Raw genomic sequence first — 15,281 nt, forward strand, 5'->3', positions numbered from 1 at the left:
TCCTCTCTCCTCTGACCACTGGGTCCTAAGATGACCGACATGCTGAGATGCCCGTGATTTCATACCAGGCAGACGGCCTTCCCAGAGTGCCTGGGGGTTTGGGTCCCTGTTGCTGCCCCCGCCAGCTTGGATCTAAAAACAGGACAGCAGCTACATGGTCTCAGGCTGGGTACTTTTCAAACATGATCTCATTATCCCTGCTCCTTAAAACTACCCTATGAGAGAAGTATTATTAGCCCCACTTTAAAGAGGAAACCAAAGTTCAGAGAGGTTAAGAAAATTGAGAAAGGTCACACAGATTCTGAGTGGCAAGAGCCAGGATTCCAACCCAGGTCTGTGTGGCTCCTACAACACAGGCCCGGCACATGCAGGATTGTCTGACGAAGTCCCCCACCTGGGCCACTTGCTGGGGGTACAGAATCCAATGGTGACAGTGAGTCTCCTTTCAACAGGAGCCCTAAGAAAGGTGCCAAAGAGAGGAGGATGGGGGACAACAAGGGAGGCCCAGAACCTACCAACAACGTCACTTGGCAGGAAAACAATGGCCGTATCAGAAGCCAGGGCTAAATGGGCAGCAGGTCCCCTGGAGCCTGCCACTCGTAGGGAGCGCCCACCCCGGCCAGCGCCTGGCCATGGGCACCAAACACGTCAGCTTCCCTGGCCAGACGATGTTTATTTCCAGGGCGAGGCTGGGAGCCGGTTCTAGGTGGGGGTCCGTGGAAACAACGTGCTCACACGTATTCCCTGTCAGCTGCCCTCGGCCATTCCTCAGAAACAGAGCCCCATTCAGCCCAAACGGAGAGCCCGCCTGCATGGCTGACGGCCCACGTTCCGAGAAGGGTGGAAAAGTCAGCTCAGAGATGAACGCCCCGTCGGAGCCAGCCCCTGTCCGCCCTTGCCACTTCCCCTGCAGTGTCCCCCAGGAGGACAAAGCACACACGGGCATAGGAAAGGTCGGTGGTTGTGACACCCCAGCTTGTCCCGGGGGCCACTGCCCCAACACACGAGATTACAATTACACACACAGCATCCCGAGAGCCAAGAGGGCAGCGGGCCTGAAGGGACAAGCACTTGCTTTGGAATTCCCTGACACCCCTTTTTCCTCGCCCTGCTGAGTCTTGGGCCTGAAGGCTGGCGCAGCTAGGACAGTGCGGCAAAAGTCCAGGAGAACGGGCAGGACTCGATGAGCTATCAGCGGGGGCTCGAGCGGAGGGGGCTAGGGAGGGCTAAACCTAAACTGGTGACGGTGGGTCTCTCTGGGACAGCAGATACGTGGTGCAGAAATCCTGTGGGCTCGGTTTAGGGGTGGTGCTATGGGAAGCGCCAGGAGATGGAGAAATGGAGACTTTCAGGTGGTCTGGGGCTCATCACAGATGTTTTGGCAGGACCTGTGCTCCTCAGACACTATGGCAACAGAAGCCGTGGGGGTGGGGAACACAGGCAAGCACCCACATTTGTTGGACAGCTGCAGGAAATGGGCCTTAAAGAGGTCAGAAGACACCCTCCCACCCCAGGAGACTGTGGTGTTCCAGAAGCCAAGAAGGGAGAGGTCACCACTGTGCTAGGGTCAACTCTGGGCAAGAGGGCAAGGGAGGGGTGAGGGCAGGGTAATGGTGTACGAACAGTGAGGGGTGTGGGCAAAAGGAGGGTCCCTTCAAGGAGGCTTGGTGTGAAGGAAAGACAGAGAGAAGAGGCTGGAGCACTCGAAAGAAATTGCTAATATTCAATTCAACAGACTTAGCAGGTGTGCACTGACGGGAAAGTCTCGGCAGAGACAGAGAGAGAGGAGGGATGAAGGTACAGGACGGAGGGGGCCCCTGAGCAGGGGAGCAGGGCGGGATCCAGGCTTGGCCTTGACCACAGGAAATGGGGGTGGAAGAAAAACACAGGGAGTGAAAGGAGGTGTGCTGAAGTCTGGAATTAAGGGGTCTCTCTTCTCTTTGAGAAGGCAGGCGGGGGGCCACCAGCTAAGAGGTGAGGGTGTGGCACAAGTAGTAAGAGTGACCCATAATTCCTGTCCAAGACTCCCTACTCTCCTTTCCTGAATCAGCCCACCGTCACCTCCCCCAGGAAGGCTTCCTTGCTACTTAGTTCTGGATGGATCTCCTGTCACTCCTCTAAGCTCTGGCAAGACCCCACACGCCCCCACACATCGACTGCAGGCACCAGAGCCCAACTCTGCTTAGGTGTGTGGGTTCCTCACTAACTCTGAGCATGTGCTGACAGGTGTCATAAACGTGTTCAACACCAGCTCTTCACGGCATGCTCGGCACGGCTGATGCTCAAAATGCTTGTCGAGTGACTTACAGATCGGCCGTCTCTTCTCCTGGGATTTATCAAGTCTGCAAAAGCTGACACCCCACTTTCCTGCCAACCCAGCGAGACCACAGAAAACTGGCATTTGCTTTTTATCTTCTGTGTTTTAAGGAAAGTAAGAAAAAAAAAATCCACTCACACCAAACTAAATGAGGTGGCCTTGTTGCAATGCTGATCAGATCTAATTAGCAGAGATGGGGCTGTGTTGGTTTTCCTTGGCAAACATCCTATTTACTTGTGGGGCACTTGTGGGGGGCACGCCACTCTTGTTTCTATTATTACTTTGCTTCACGCCTCGACTACCATGAACGAACTCGTGATGAAAGGCTGTGGCTCTCACAATCGGCAGCAGGGGTCCAGGATGCCAGCGGAGGCAGACTCCTGGGGAAGCAGGATGTGGCAGTGGGCAAGGGGTGGCCTGCTGAGCCCCTCTTCTGAGGTGGGGCCAGGAGAGTTGCTCGCGGGTGAGGGGCTGGAGAGCAGAAAGGTGGGAGGGACTCTCAGGGGGATCATAAATATAAGAGCTCCTACCTATCCGACGCCTGCCTTGCTCCCACTATTTTCCACACATCGTCTCTAACCCTTGTAACAACTGTGAAGGCAGGGATGGCTATTTCCGTTTTGTAGAAGAGGTTCAATGAGGCACTGTAAATTGGCCAACGTGATGTGGTTAATAAACGGTCAAATTAGGTTGCTAACCTGGTGTGGCTCACTCGAGTCCATTGCCTTTTGGAAAGCCACGATCTACTTCACGCATGGGGAATCCAGATTTTCAGTCTGGAGAATGGGGAGGAGAAGGGAAAAACCCAAGAAACTGGAGATAGATTCTATTAGTAATGGAAACTGGGACTCTCCATTCCGGAAGGGCCCAGGCTGAGGGTCCAAGGAGGAGTTGGTGACGACTATGCCCAGAAGAAGGGTCCCAAGCGGAAGTCCAACGGAGCAGTAACCGGTCAAAGACTGAGTGGAAGGATGACTCTCCTGGCCGCCATGATGGAAAGTACTGGAATGGCCCAATAGTCAGCGTTTTTGAGGGTCTCCCATATTCAAGGCTCTGAGCTAGAGCAGTGAGTGGAACAGTCCCTTCTTCCCTTATTCGTTCAACACCGTTTCCATGAGTGGCCTCTTGTCCCACATTCTCCAGGAGATGAGATGCGTCCATGAGAGGCAATTACTGATTCAAGTGCCAAATAAGAGGTGTGGGCAATGAATAATCATCAGGGCTTCATAGACTCCTCCTGATCTCCAGGAGGAAAGAGAAGAGTTGTCCTTTCTGCCAGGATTGTCTTGACAGGAAGAAGTCCGAGCCCAAAAGCAAGGCTGTGAGTGAGCAGAGGTGAGGCACGAACGATTCTGACACCCAGTTCCACTGTGGGATTTTCCCACACCAGGCAATTCCCAGACACCAGCAGGATGGCTGACAATTCAACTTAGCTCTGACACCGTCTACCTGGAGACAGACACCAAAGGTTAAGGGCTCCGTCCTACAGGACTGTCCTTCACCCCACTTCCAGCTATGGATTGGAAGCTCCAATGATCCCCTCCTTGGGTTTGATTCATTTGCTAGAGCGGCTCACAGAACTCGTAGAAATATTTTACTCACTAGATTGCAGGTTTACTATAAAAGGATTTAACTCAGGAATAGCTAGACGGAAGAGGAGCATAGGGCGAGGTCTGTGGGAAGGGACGCCCTCTCCCAGTATGCACTCTCCCCAAATCTCCATGTGCTCACCAACCCAGAAGCTCTCAACCAGGTCCTTCTGGGCTTTTATGGAGGCTTCACGACATAGGCATGGTTGACTAAATTATTGGCCACTGGCTATTGAGTCAACCTCCAGCCCCTCTCCCCTTGCTGGAGGTCAGGTGTGGGACTGAAAGTTCCAGCCCTTCCGTCACATGGTTTGTGCCCCAAGGTAATCAGCCCCCATCCTAAGTTGCTAAGGGGTCCAAAAGTCACCTCATCAACATAACAAAAGACACCATTCTCATTCATCTCACTTTGAAAATGCCAAGAGTTTTAAGAGCTCTGTGCAGGAGCTAAAATTGGGACTAAGACCAAAAATATATATTTCTTATTATAAATCACGATATCACAGGTGCCCACTCTGATTGGCTGGTCCGACCGTTAACCACCTTAACTATCACCTGGCTTGAAGGCAGGCCCCCATTCATTCACTCATTCATTCATTCAACAGATACGTATTTGTCCAGCACCTACCATGGAGCAGGCTCTGTTCTGGACATTTGGGATGGACTGTGAACACTGAGAAAAGATCCTCGCCCTTGGGGAGCTGAGAGTCTGGGGAGGAGGACGACAGTAAACATTACACATGACAAATAGGTAAGTGATTGAATATGTTGGAAGGTGACACATGATGTGGAAAAAGAACAATGTCCAACAGGATGAGGGCCTGGGGTGCCGATAGCAGGTGTTGAAGGTAGATTACAGTCTAGCCAGACCCCACGGAGAGGGGGATACCTGAAGAGACAACAGAAGCAAACAGCTCCCTGGGGGACAGGCGTTCTAGGCAGCTGGCCCCAGCTGGGGGCTGCAGAGGCCACCGAGCTGAAGCTGAGGGAGAGAAGCAGAGGGGCTCAAAGCATCAGCAGAGGGTCCGGTGGCTGCAAGGACAGTGGCTTTACTGTGGGGTTGTACATCGCGGGCATCTGAGCCCAGGACAGAGCCCTGACTTCGGTTTTTGTTTCTGTTTCTAATAACATTTTACTTTAGAACCGTTTAGATGACAGAAAAGTTCCAAAGACAGAATAAAGAGTTCCAATCCAGCCCGGTTCCTCCCATTGCTACGTCCTCCATTCTAACGCAACCTTTGTCACCACCAGGAACCAACCGGGTACATTACTATTAACTCAAGTCCACCAACTATGCCAGGGGTGTCCAAACTTTTTTCAACATTTTTTACCAAGGGCCATAGGCGGTAAAATACACAAACGACCGGGCCACTCCTCGAGGTGAAGTACGTATTGCCTCACCTGGTTTATTTAAGTAAACTAAATATATTTTTGGAATTTGCTGTGGGCCAATTAACAATGGATTGCGGGCCGCCGTTGGCCCGCGGGCCGCAGTTTGGACACCCCTGGGCTATGCAGACTTCACTAGTTTTTCCCTGATGTCCCTTTCCTGTCCCAGGATCCCATCCAGGATTTGGATGTCACGTCTCTTCAGGCTCCTCTGAGCGGTGACAGTTACAGACGTTGTTTGTTTCTGACAGTTCTGCCTTGACAGCTCCGAGGAGTATTGGCTAGGGATTTTGTAGACTGTCCCTCAAAGTGTGTGGGCTTGTCTGATGTTTTCCTCACGGTTAGACTGTGGCTATGGCTTTGCGGGAGGACGACCACGGCGGTAAGGTGCCCTTCTCATCACATCCCGTCTCATCTGGGGTCCACGCTCTCCCCATGCCTATCACTGAGGATGATGACCTCGGTCAGCTGGCTGAGGTAGGGGTGCCAGCTTTCTCCGCCGTACCGTTACCTTTTAAAATCCACTTCCCATCCTCTACTCTTTGAAAGCAAGGGCGCTAAGCGTGGCCCACACCAAAGGGGGAGATGGGTCACTTCTATGTTCACAGGGTCACTGAGGCTATTGTCTAGTGTTGGGAAGCCAAGCCAGCAGCCCAGGGCAATGATGATGGTGACTGGGGCCGGCATAACAGCAGAGAAGGTGGTGAGAAGCAGCTGGAGTCTGCATATATTAATATCACTGATTAATTATTCTATTGGATTAGACGTGGGTGCAGGGGAAAGTGGGGTCAGGATGGCTGGAGGTTTCGGCTGGAGACAACCCCATCTTGGCGTTGCCCCCAAGAGGCCTGGGGAAGATCAGGAGTTCAGTCTTGGGTGTTAGCTGAGGTCACTGTTGGTCACGCAAGTGGATACAGAGTGAGACAGAGGAGTCTGGAGTTTGAGAGACAGATCTGGGCGGGAGGGATCCACATGGGCATTGTGGTACAGAGACCAGATGAGATCCCCAAGGGGGTGAGGACATACAGGGAAGAGGCCTGAGCCCCAGGGGAAGTGGGCAAAAGAGGTTTTTCAAGATGGGAGAAACTGCCTCTCTCCATTAATGGAAATGACCTTAGAGGGAGGTACCAGAGCCCTCCTATCTGTGTGCACTAGGGGCTCTCCAAATCTCAAAGGGGCAAAGCCCCTGGGAGGAGTTACAGGAGATCATCCTGGGCACCGAGAGTCCCCCCCAGGGCACAGGAGACAGAGCCCCTGCTGGCTGGGCTCCTGTCCCTATTCCAGCAATCAACAGGCAGCTATTAGGAAATAAATACAGCTCAGAAAGCCTGCAGCAGGGCTGGGCTGCTGTGACAGGAGGCATAGGGCTGGGCCAGGCAGCTGCACTGGAAACAACTGCCACAGGCACGAAGAAAAAGGGGTCCCGCAAATCCCTGTGCACCCCATCAGCCCTGAGAAGATGGGGGGTGGGGAAGACACCCTGTCTCGCCCTTCCAAGTCCTGGAGGCACTGAAAGCTTAGCATGCTTTGAAGCCATTGCCCCCCAGGGATTCCTCAGATGGAGTTAAGCCCCCAGAAATTATATCCTAAATGCTGGACACTCCGGCACATGCACATGTTTTTCTGGGCAGAGCTCGGAGCACCCCAAATGCACCCTGTCACCCCATTCCAAGCCTAGAAGCTGCCTGCCGCATCCTACGTACTGCAGAAAGGGGAAAATAATCGATTAGCTGTTCTGCTACCAGCCCGAATCTTGCCCCATCACGTAACGTCCCAAATGGCTACAAATCCCAGGGACAGTGATTCTCAGTATCTGGGTCATTGTCTGGGTCTGTGACTCTCAGGGCGGCTCTGAGCAATTAGGACGCCGACAGTCAAACGAGCCGATGGCTTCGCTGGGTTCCCCTGGAGCAGCTGTGAGGGCGGCGGGCATGTGCGCATGTGTGTAGCTGGTGTGGTTTGCAAGCGCGTGTGACGTGTTTTGGTGTGTAATGGTATACGTGTAAATAGTGTGTATCCGTGTGTGTGTGCGCCTCGGATGGACTGGGAGGGTGTGTGTGTGTGTGTGTGTCTGAGCGCGCACGCGCAGGTGTGTGAGGCACGAGTGTGGAGATCAATGGAGCATGGAGGGGAGACAGGCCCCCCACCTTCTCAGGATGAGCAACTAGAGGATGGGTCAGAGACGTGTAAAACTCTCCAAAGGATGTGAAATCAGCTGTGTGTCTCCATTCTATCTCTTCCCCACAGAGGGAAATTACATTTGACTAGAAATCCGAATAATGGTGCCCTGACAAACGTGGTGGCCCTGCTGCGCTTACACCCGCGTCCCCCCAGGGGCTCAGAGCGGCTCCGGTGTGGCCCCAGGTCACCGCTCTGCGAGGGTGGGATGGAGATCAACTCTGGCTTTCGCCCAGCCCCTTGCCCTGGGAATCAGTGCCCCAGGCGGGGCATTTAGGTTCTGTTTCTCTCTCTCTCTCTGCCTCCTGACACCACTGAGGGGCAAAAGGACCCCCTCACCTGGGTTCAGGCTTCTGGACTGTCTCTCCCTTTCTTGGCGTTGGAGCCGTGACGGGCCAGGCTGTGACCCTGGCTTTCCCCAAACCTCCCTCTGGCAGAACCACCACCCTCAGAAGGCTGGTCCACCCTGGCACCCCACTCTCCAAAGAGGACCACAGTGAAGCCAGTATCCTCTGTCTGGCGTGGTCCGGGCCCGCTGACCAGCACGGGTGCTCCTGTCTGGACGAAGTTCCAGACAGCCAGGCTACAGCACAGAACGGGCTGGGGCCAGCCTCTGCGCCCCACACTGCTGGACACCCCCCTGGACAGGGGCCTTCAGGGAGCCTAATGCCAGTCCTTCCGTAGCCACTGCTCATGTGCTCAGTGGAACAAGCATGGAGTTACTGAGGCCTGAGTCTGAGATCAGGCTTTGGCGTGTGCCAAGTAGCTTTAAGAGCTTGTGTCAATTACCAAAGCTCTCTGAGCCTCAGTTTCCCCATCTGTAAACCAGTGGTCCTGACACCTTCCCTCCCTGGGTTGCATGCTGCTTCCCCCAGAGGTGCAGTATGGCAAAGACCCAGCAAGGGTCTGCATATCAAGCCCAAAAAGGGGGTCCCCCGTCCCCAAGTCAGCTCTGTGGGATCCACTCACTCCCCTCCTCTCAGGAGCCATGTCCCTGCCAGCTCTAAAGGGGGGCAGCCCCACACAACCTCTTCCCTTCTCCCGTCCCCTATAGCCCAAGCGGGGGTAGGGGAGATGCCCGGGACCCCCGTGGAGATGACAGTATCTCCCCCACCAAGACTGAGACCTGCGTGGGGAGGGGAGGACCCTGCACATACGCTGCCAGTCACAGAGAGTTTAAATACCGCAGACACTTTCCCCATCTCAGGAGGGAGCCAGTATTACCCATCAGCCACCAGGGAAGTCTCCCCACAGTACAGTTGTGAATTAAATATGCAGCCTAATGAGTTGATTTTATTAGTTTGCAAACGCATTGAGAACTCGTTATCAAAATAAACATCAATTCTTTTCACCCCTGCTGCAGCCTCTTCAAGCAGGAGAAGAGAACAACACAGTACGATAACCACGCCCGAACAGCACATGCCTGCAGTTGGCATAGGCAGGGTCCCTCCAGCCCTCGCCCAGACCCTGTGGCCCTGGTGGGGTAGGGGAGGAAGAGCTGGATAAGGGGGTTCTACTGTCGGTGACAAGACCAGGGTGGCAGTCTGAAGGCTCTGCTTCCGTGGGTTGGGTCCCTCGCTCCAGTCTGACTCGTGGAGCCAGCGTGTAGGGGTGTGGGCAGGGGAGGGGCGCAGAGGACAATACAGCCTCATAATGAGAAACAACAGATAACAGCAGCAGCATACTAGATGCTTATTATATACCAGGCTCTGTGCTACATGTGCTTTGTCCACTAACGCTTCAGCGTAGGCCAATATAATCCCATTTTATAGATGAAACCACTGAGGCACTCAAGGTTATGCCAAGGAGCAGGAGACACAAGGCCAGGCCAGCTGCACCCTCCTGGCTCCCAGGCTGCGCCTCTGTGCACCCTGAAGCCCGTCAGTCCTGAGTGAGGCCACCACCTCAGAGCCGTGGGTTACTTAGGAGACTTGCTTCTGCAGAGTACTTGGAGTGAGGGTTGGGTTTAAGACAGCAACACTACTTTTCCGTGAAAACGACTTCCATGATCCTGTGGCTAGGCAGGGGGCAGGGAGATGGACAAGTTGACCCTTGGAGGAACCCACCCTCCCAGCCCATGGCCCTCCCTGGCTCCAAGCCTCGTCTCCCTGGAGACACCAATGAGTTGCCTGCTCACCCTCCCCTCCCCCTGCCCCCAGGTCCCAGGGGAGAGATGGTTCCAGGCTGGCAGAATTAGCCACGAAGCCAGAAGGACAGGGACTGTATTGTCACACTCGGCAGTCCATGCTCTCGCTGCAAAGGATGTTCTAATCCCATTTCATCTACTTTCCATGGCTGTCAGCTGCTTGCAGTCATTTGGGAGGTAGGTTCTTGAAATCGGAGCCATGGTGCAGCCCCACGCTCCCCCGCTGGCCCCTCCCCCACTGGCATGTGCTCATCCATCCATCAAGCTGTCCGGGACCCCTTTGTTAGCAGGCTGACCTCCATCCAATGGCATCTAGGGCCTCAACCCCTGCCAGCTGCCCCACCTTCCCTTCTATTTGGGGCGCACTGCTGGACAGGGCTGGGATCCATCCGCCAAGCCCCCTGCAACGAAGGAGGAGCGAGGACAATAGGGCAGGGGGCTCCTCTTGGATTCCACAAGGAAGGATGTAACTAAGTTCCAGAGACTTTCTGCAAGTGAGGGGAGATGAGAGGGATCTCTGAGACATAAAGGACCTGTGCTGAACTGAATTTATTCTCCCTACTGCAGGAGAGAGCTCGAGCTACTAAAAACAAGAAAGAGAACCATTTCCCACCCCCTCGGCACACAAGATACAGAGATAAAGTCCAGCGCTCCCAGACTGGCCTCCACGCAGAGATAAGAGGGAAGATAAGAGGGATAAGAGGTGGGGGGAACTTAGCCCCCTCTTATCCCTCCCCTCTGCCCTTGTACTTTAAACTCAACTGCTTACAGTTTCCCACGCATGCTTCAGCATTGCAAGCCTCTAGGCCTTCGCTCAGCCTGGCATGCCCTCCCACCTTCCTCTGCAGCCTGGTTCCTAGCCTGCCTCACAATCTAGCACAGGTATTCCCTCCTCCAGGAAGCTTCCCCTGACCCCAGGAGGACCAAGGCCCTGCCTCTGCTCTCCGGAAGGTCTCTGGTACAGCTTCCTAGCATTTGATTTAAATGTCATGTGGGAGTTTTCTGGGTATGTCTTGTCTCCCCCTAGACTAGACTGTGGGTCTAGGCTAGACTTGAGGTCAGGGACCACAATACACGTAAGAATCTTGGAAAGACAGCTCTCTGGGGCGGCCCCTCGACTGTTGTGCAAATCCTGCCTGGTTCAGAATACACGCTCGGTAGGTATTAGCCACTTCTATGGCTGCTATTCTTGTTGATCTTGTTTTTATTTCACCAGCTCCTAGAACCATGCCTGGCACATACAGAGTACATACTTAATAAATGTTAAAACTGCTAACTCAGTAGTGTGGATTCTACTTAGTCTTAGAAAGAGACAGCAAGAAGGTGACCTTGAAAACCACAGATTTTAACACTCGGGTGTAGATGATGAAATTGAGGCCCCAGAGGAAAGTGACTTGTCCAAGGCCCCTGAGCTGGTCTCTGGTGGGGCTGAGCCTAAAACCAGACCCCCTGGCACTGCTGATGCACTGCCTCTGCCCAGATGCCCTCCTCACCGTGAGCTGGAGTCCCCACCAGATTGTGTGCTCCTGGAGAGCAGAGTGTCTCTGGAGAACCCAGTTCTGTGCACAACTCTTCGGGGCTGACGTACACCCACTGTGGCTGCTGCTCACCCAGGGAGGGGGAACAGACCCTCTCCCCAAGCTCTGCTCCGTCCCCCCAAGTCTTGTTCTGACCGTCGCAGGTGACCCCAAGGCCTGCTTGGTCATTAAGGTTGGTCTGGAATGAAGCTCCCAGTACAGTGCTGCCCAGGATGGGGGTGAGGCAAGACAGGGTCATGGTCCAAGTGGTCAGGCAGCCCTTCAGAGAACACGTTTCTCAGGCTAGAGTCACGTGAAATAAGCAACACATACACACACACACATGCATGTGCACACATACATACAAACATATACACACCTACATCTACATATGCACACACATAAAATGCACGCACACACCCTCCCCCTACACACCATACAGACACACACACTCCCAGGCACACACGCCCACACCACTTCCCTCTGCATCCCAGCTTGCCAGTCTGCACAGATCAGGCACATGGTTTAATCTGTGGACTCGGTACCGCTTCTTTCCCAGAATGCTAGGAAAACAGACAGGCAAACTACTATGTTCCCTTGCAAACCGACCTGGGACACTGCAAAGCCCTCACTGGGCCACGCTAGGGTCCCCGGTGCCCCTTCGTTCCCCACCTTCTCCTCTCCTGAGTAGGACAACTCTTCTCCCCGCTGCCCCCAGCCCTCCCCAGCCCCAGCTCAGGGTCCCAGGCACACCTGGGAGCTCAGGAAGGAGAGAAGAGGAGGCAAGGGGCCGCTGTCGTGATTTCCTTTCACTTGGGCAGGCTGACCAATTGCTTCACTGGCTGTAATTTCAGCCCCGAGCATGTATTTGTCTGCATTTGGTTTGTTTTGTTTTGTTCTCAGGGCTGAATTACCATGTGGCAGCAGATCCTTTTTCTGAAGTAATGGAGTCTTAGTCTCGGGTGATGGGGGCTGGGAAAAATTAAAGTTCTAAGATGGTATGAAAGAAGGAAGAAATGAACTCGCCTTGGAATACAGCTACTTTTTTTGCAGAAAAATGAAAGTCAGGAGGATATGACAACGTTACTCTTCAGACCAGTCCTTAAAAAGGTGCCTGAGAGAAGTGGGGGATGGGGAACAGGGGAGGGGTGTTGCTTAGCAGAGTTGCAGGCACAGTTTCCTTCCAGGTCTCCCGATGGGAGTCCTGGGGAAGGGGTCAGATTCCAGGGCTCAGGGGCACAGGGACCCCTTCTCAAGTGGGGACAGCTAAGGGGAGGGGGAGGATAAGATGTACAGAGACACATGCTCTCCTAGGGAGAGGAGAGAGAAAGGAAAAATGCTGGGATGAGGGTTTTCACAGCTCCCCACCCCCAGCACATGGTGGGGAGCGGTGGAGAAATAGTTATAGAAGGAAGGAAGGGAGGGAGGGAGGGAGGGAGGAAGGAAGGAAAGGAGGGAGAGATGGGACCCTGAGTACACTTGGGGGGAGGGTAGGTGGGACAGCTGGCCTCACACCTGTGAAGGAGGTGGAGGGCTGCAGGCAGAGGGGTTGTAGGGGAGGGTACGGGGGGGGGGGCAGCAGGAAGGACCCACAAGACCTTTCTGACTCCAGCCCTGAGAGCTGCTGGAGGGGCTTGTACTCAGGGAAGCCTCTGGCCACACTCCCTCTCGGATGGAGAGTTTTCAGGGGAAAGCCAACCCTTCTCTTTCCAGGATGGCTTTAACACAGTCTTGTTCTAAGGCAACTGGATGAAACTGAGACCCCAGGGGTCCCTTCTGGCTGCGGCTCTGATTTCGAACTCCAGGCAGTGTGGGGAGGAAGGTCTCAGGTGGTGCTGCCCAGTGATCTCATCCACTGGCTGCAGAGAGCCCCCCCTGTCCAGCTTACTCATCAGCAGTCTCCAGGGGACATGGAGCTTATAGCAGGGGGCGTCCCTGCTATTTGTGTTGTTCTCCTGAATGATTTACCTTTCCTGCCGATATAACTCCCTCTCCTGGTGAATTAACTGGCTCTTCTGAAATCATAAATAATTAGTGAGCCTGCCCGATGCCACTTAACAGTTTGGGTTTTCAAAGCACTTTATGCCCATTAACTAAAGAATTCTTGGTGCACCTCCAGGACGAAAGGACAATAATGAGAGGGAACCTGCAAAGATCTCTGGAAGTCATCTCATCAGTCGCCCTGCCCTGGGGCAGGGCTGTGTCAAAAAAGAATACGGTAAAACAGAACACAAACAAACAACCCTATTTTGAGAAAACTTCTGGGTTGAAATGCCTAAGACAAAACAGAACAAAGAAACACAAGTCACCACCAGAGTCAGCGGCTCTCTGATGAGTTAGCCACTAGACGAGCGCAGCGTGCCAAGACGCCGGGGAGGCCCATGGAATGCGCTGGGTCAGTGAGTGGAGCCCATGAAAGGACACAGAGGTGGTTAATTTAATCCAAAGCAAACTGGAGAGACCTTGATCCCATCAGCAGATTTCCTCACCTGCAAGTATTGAAAATGGTAATTTGCTAAGCAAGACTCATTCATTAGCCTGCAAATGACACAGTTGTGATACTTAGGAATGTCCCTCGTAATTAGCCCCCCACACCCACCTTTGTGCGGCCACATTTAAAATGTTGCTTTCCGCTTGGGGCAGAAATGATCAGTCACGCCAACTTGTCTCTCCCTGTGGAAAGGGAGAACTCAGCGACTCTGTTGATTCATTTATAATTTGCCAAAACAAAATCCTCACGGGGGCCCAATCTGCCAGCCCCCAAAGGCTGTGAAGCCAGAAGGAATCCTGGAAGCATCGCTCTTTTTTGTTGCTAGAGTCACAATCACTTAATTTTTCAATGAGGAGCTACTGAATGCCTACTGTGCGCCCAGCACAGTGCTGAGAAGTGAAAGGCTCTGTCCCCCCCGTCCCCACGCACACACAAGGCATTTCTCTCTGGAATCAATCTACAGTCCATTTAGTTACTAGGAATGGCACAGGAGGAGTGTAGGAGTAATGAAAGCAGCCCCCCTCACCCTTATACTCATAGGATGGAACACGGGCCAAGCAAGAAGTCTTCTACAGGGTAAGTACCTGCGCAGGTAACTTGCCATCCCCCTATCACTTCTGCCATTCTCACTAAAAGATGAGGAAAGCAATGGTAGGAAAAAGGGGAGAGATGAATGGAGAGTCTGCTTCTGGCATAGCCAACTAAACCCACCAGAGCAACCTCCCCATAACCACTAACAACTACAAACTCTGGACAGAGTAAAAAAAAAAAAGCAACTACGTGAAGGCCCTGGAGAGTGAACCAAAACAGGCAGGTTCTGGAAAGGACAGGATGCTGGAAGAAGCACATTGCACAGCGTGAGTGTCCTGTGTTTTATGGCTTCTAACTTGAGGGCAGGCTGAAGGAAGCAAGTACAGAGAGTGAAACCACTAACAGAACAAAGTTACAGTAATCAAAACAGTGCGGTGCTGCCGTATGGATAGACACAGAGACCACTGGAACAGAATTGGGAGTCAAGAACTAAACCCATACCTCTATGGCCAATTGGTTTTTGACAAGGTTGCCTAGAACACGCAATGGGGGAAATTATCTCTTTGAGAAATGGGGCTGGGACAACTGGATATCCACATGCAAAAGAATGAAGTTGAACTATACCACACCATACACAAAAATGAACACAAAGTAGCTCAATGGCCAAAATACAAGAACTAAACCACAGAACTCTTAGAAAAAAAGCACAAGGTTAAATCTTCATGACCTTGGATTTAGCAATGGATTTTTAGCTATGACAACAAAAGAAAACAAGTTAAGTTGGACTTCATCAAAATTAAGTATTTTTGTACATCAAAGAACATTATCAAGAAAGTGAACAGGCAATCTGAAGAATGGGAGGAAATATCTGCAAATCGTATATATGTCAAGGGTCTAATATCCAGACTCTACAAAGAACTCTTACAACTCAGCAACAAAAAGACAAACAATCCAATTAAAACATGGACAGAGGAGTTGAATAAAAATTTCTGCAGGAAAGAGATACAAATGGCCAACAAGCACACGAAAAGAGAGTCAACATCAGTAACCATTAGGGACATGCAAATCGAAACCACACTGAGATATCACCTCACCAAGATAGCTATCATTAAACAAATGGAAA

General features: G+C 52.7%; 1 protein-coding gene across 2 annotated transcripts in view; it reads right to left on the reverse strand.

Moving 5' to 3' along the window:
• The window catches only part of SDK2 (sidekick cell adhesion molecule 2), a 245,641-nt gene that overhangs the window by 208,974 nt on the left and 21,386 nt on the right, over positions 1-15,281 (reverse strand). The gene's annotated exons all lie outside the window — the stretch shown is intronic.

The sequence above is a fragment of the Rhinolophus hipposideros genome (assembly GCF_964194185.1).
Source record: "Rhinolophus hipposideros genome assembly, chromosome: 20".
NCBI classification, from domain to species: Eukaryota; Metazoa; Chordata; class Mammalia; order Chiroptera; family Rhinolophidae; genus Rhinolophus; species Rhinolophus hipposideros.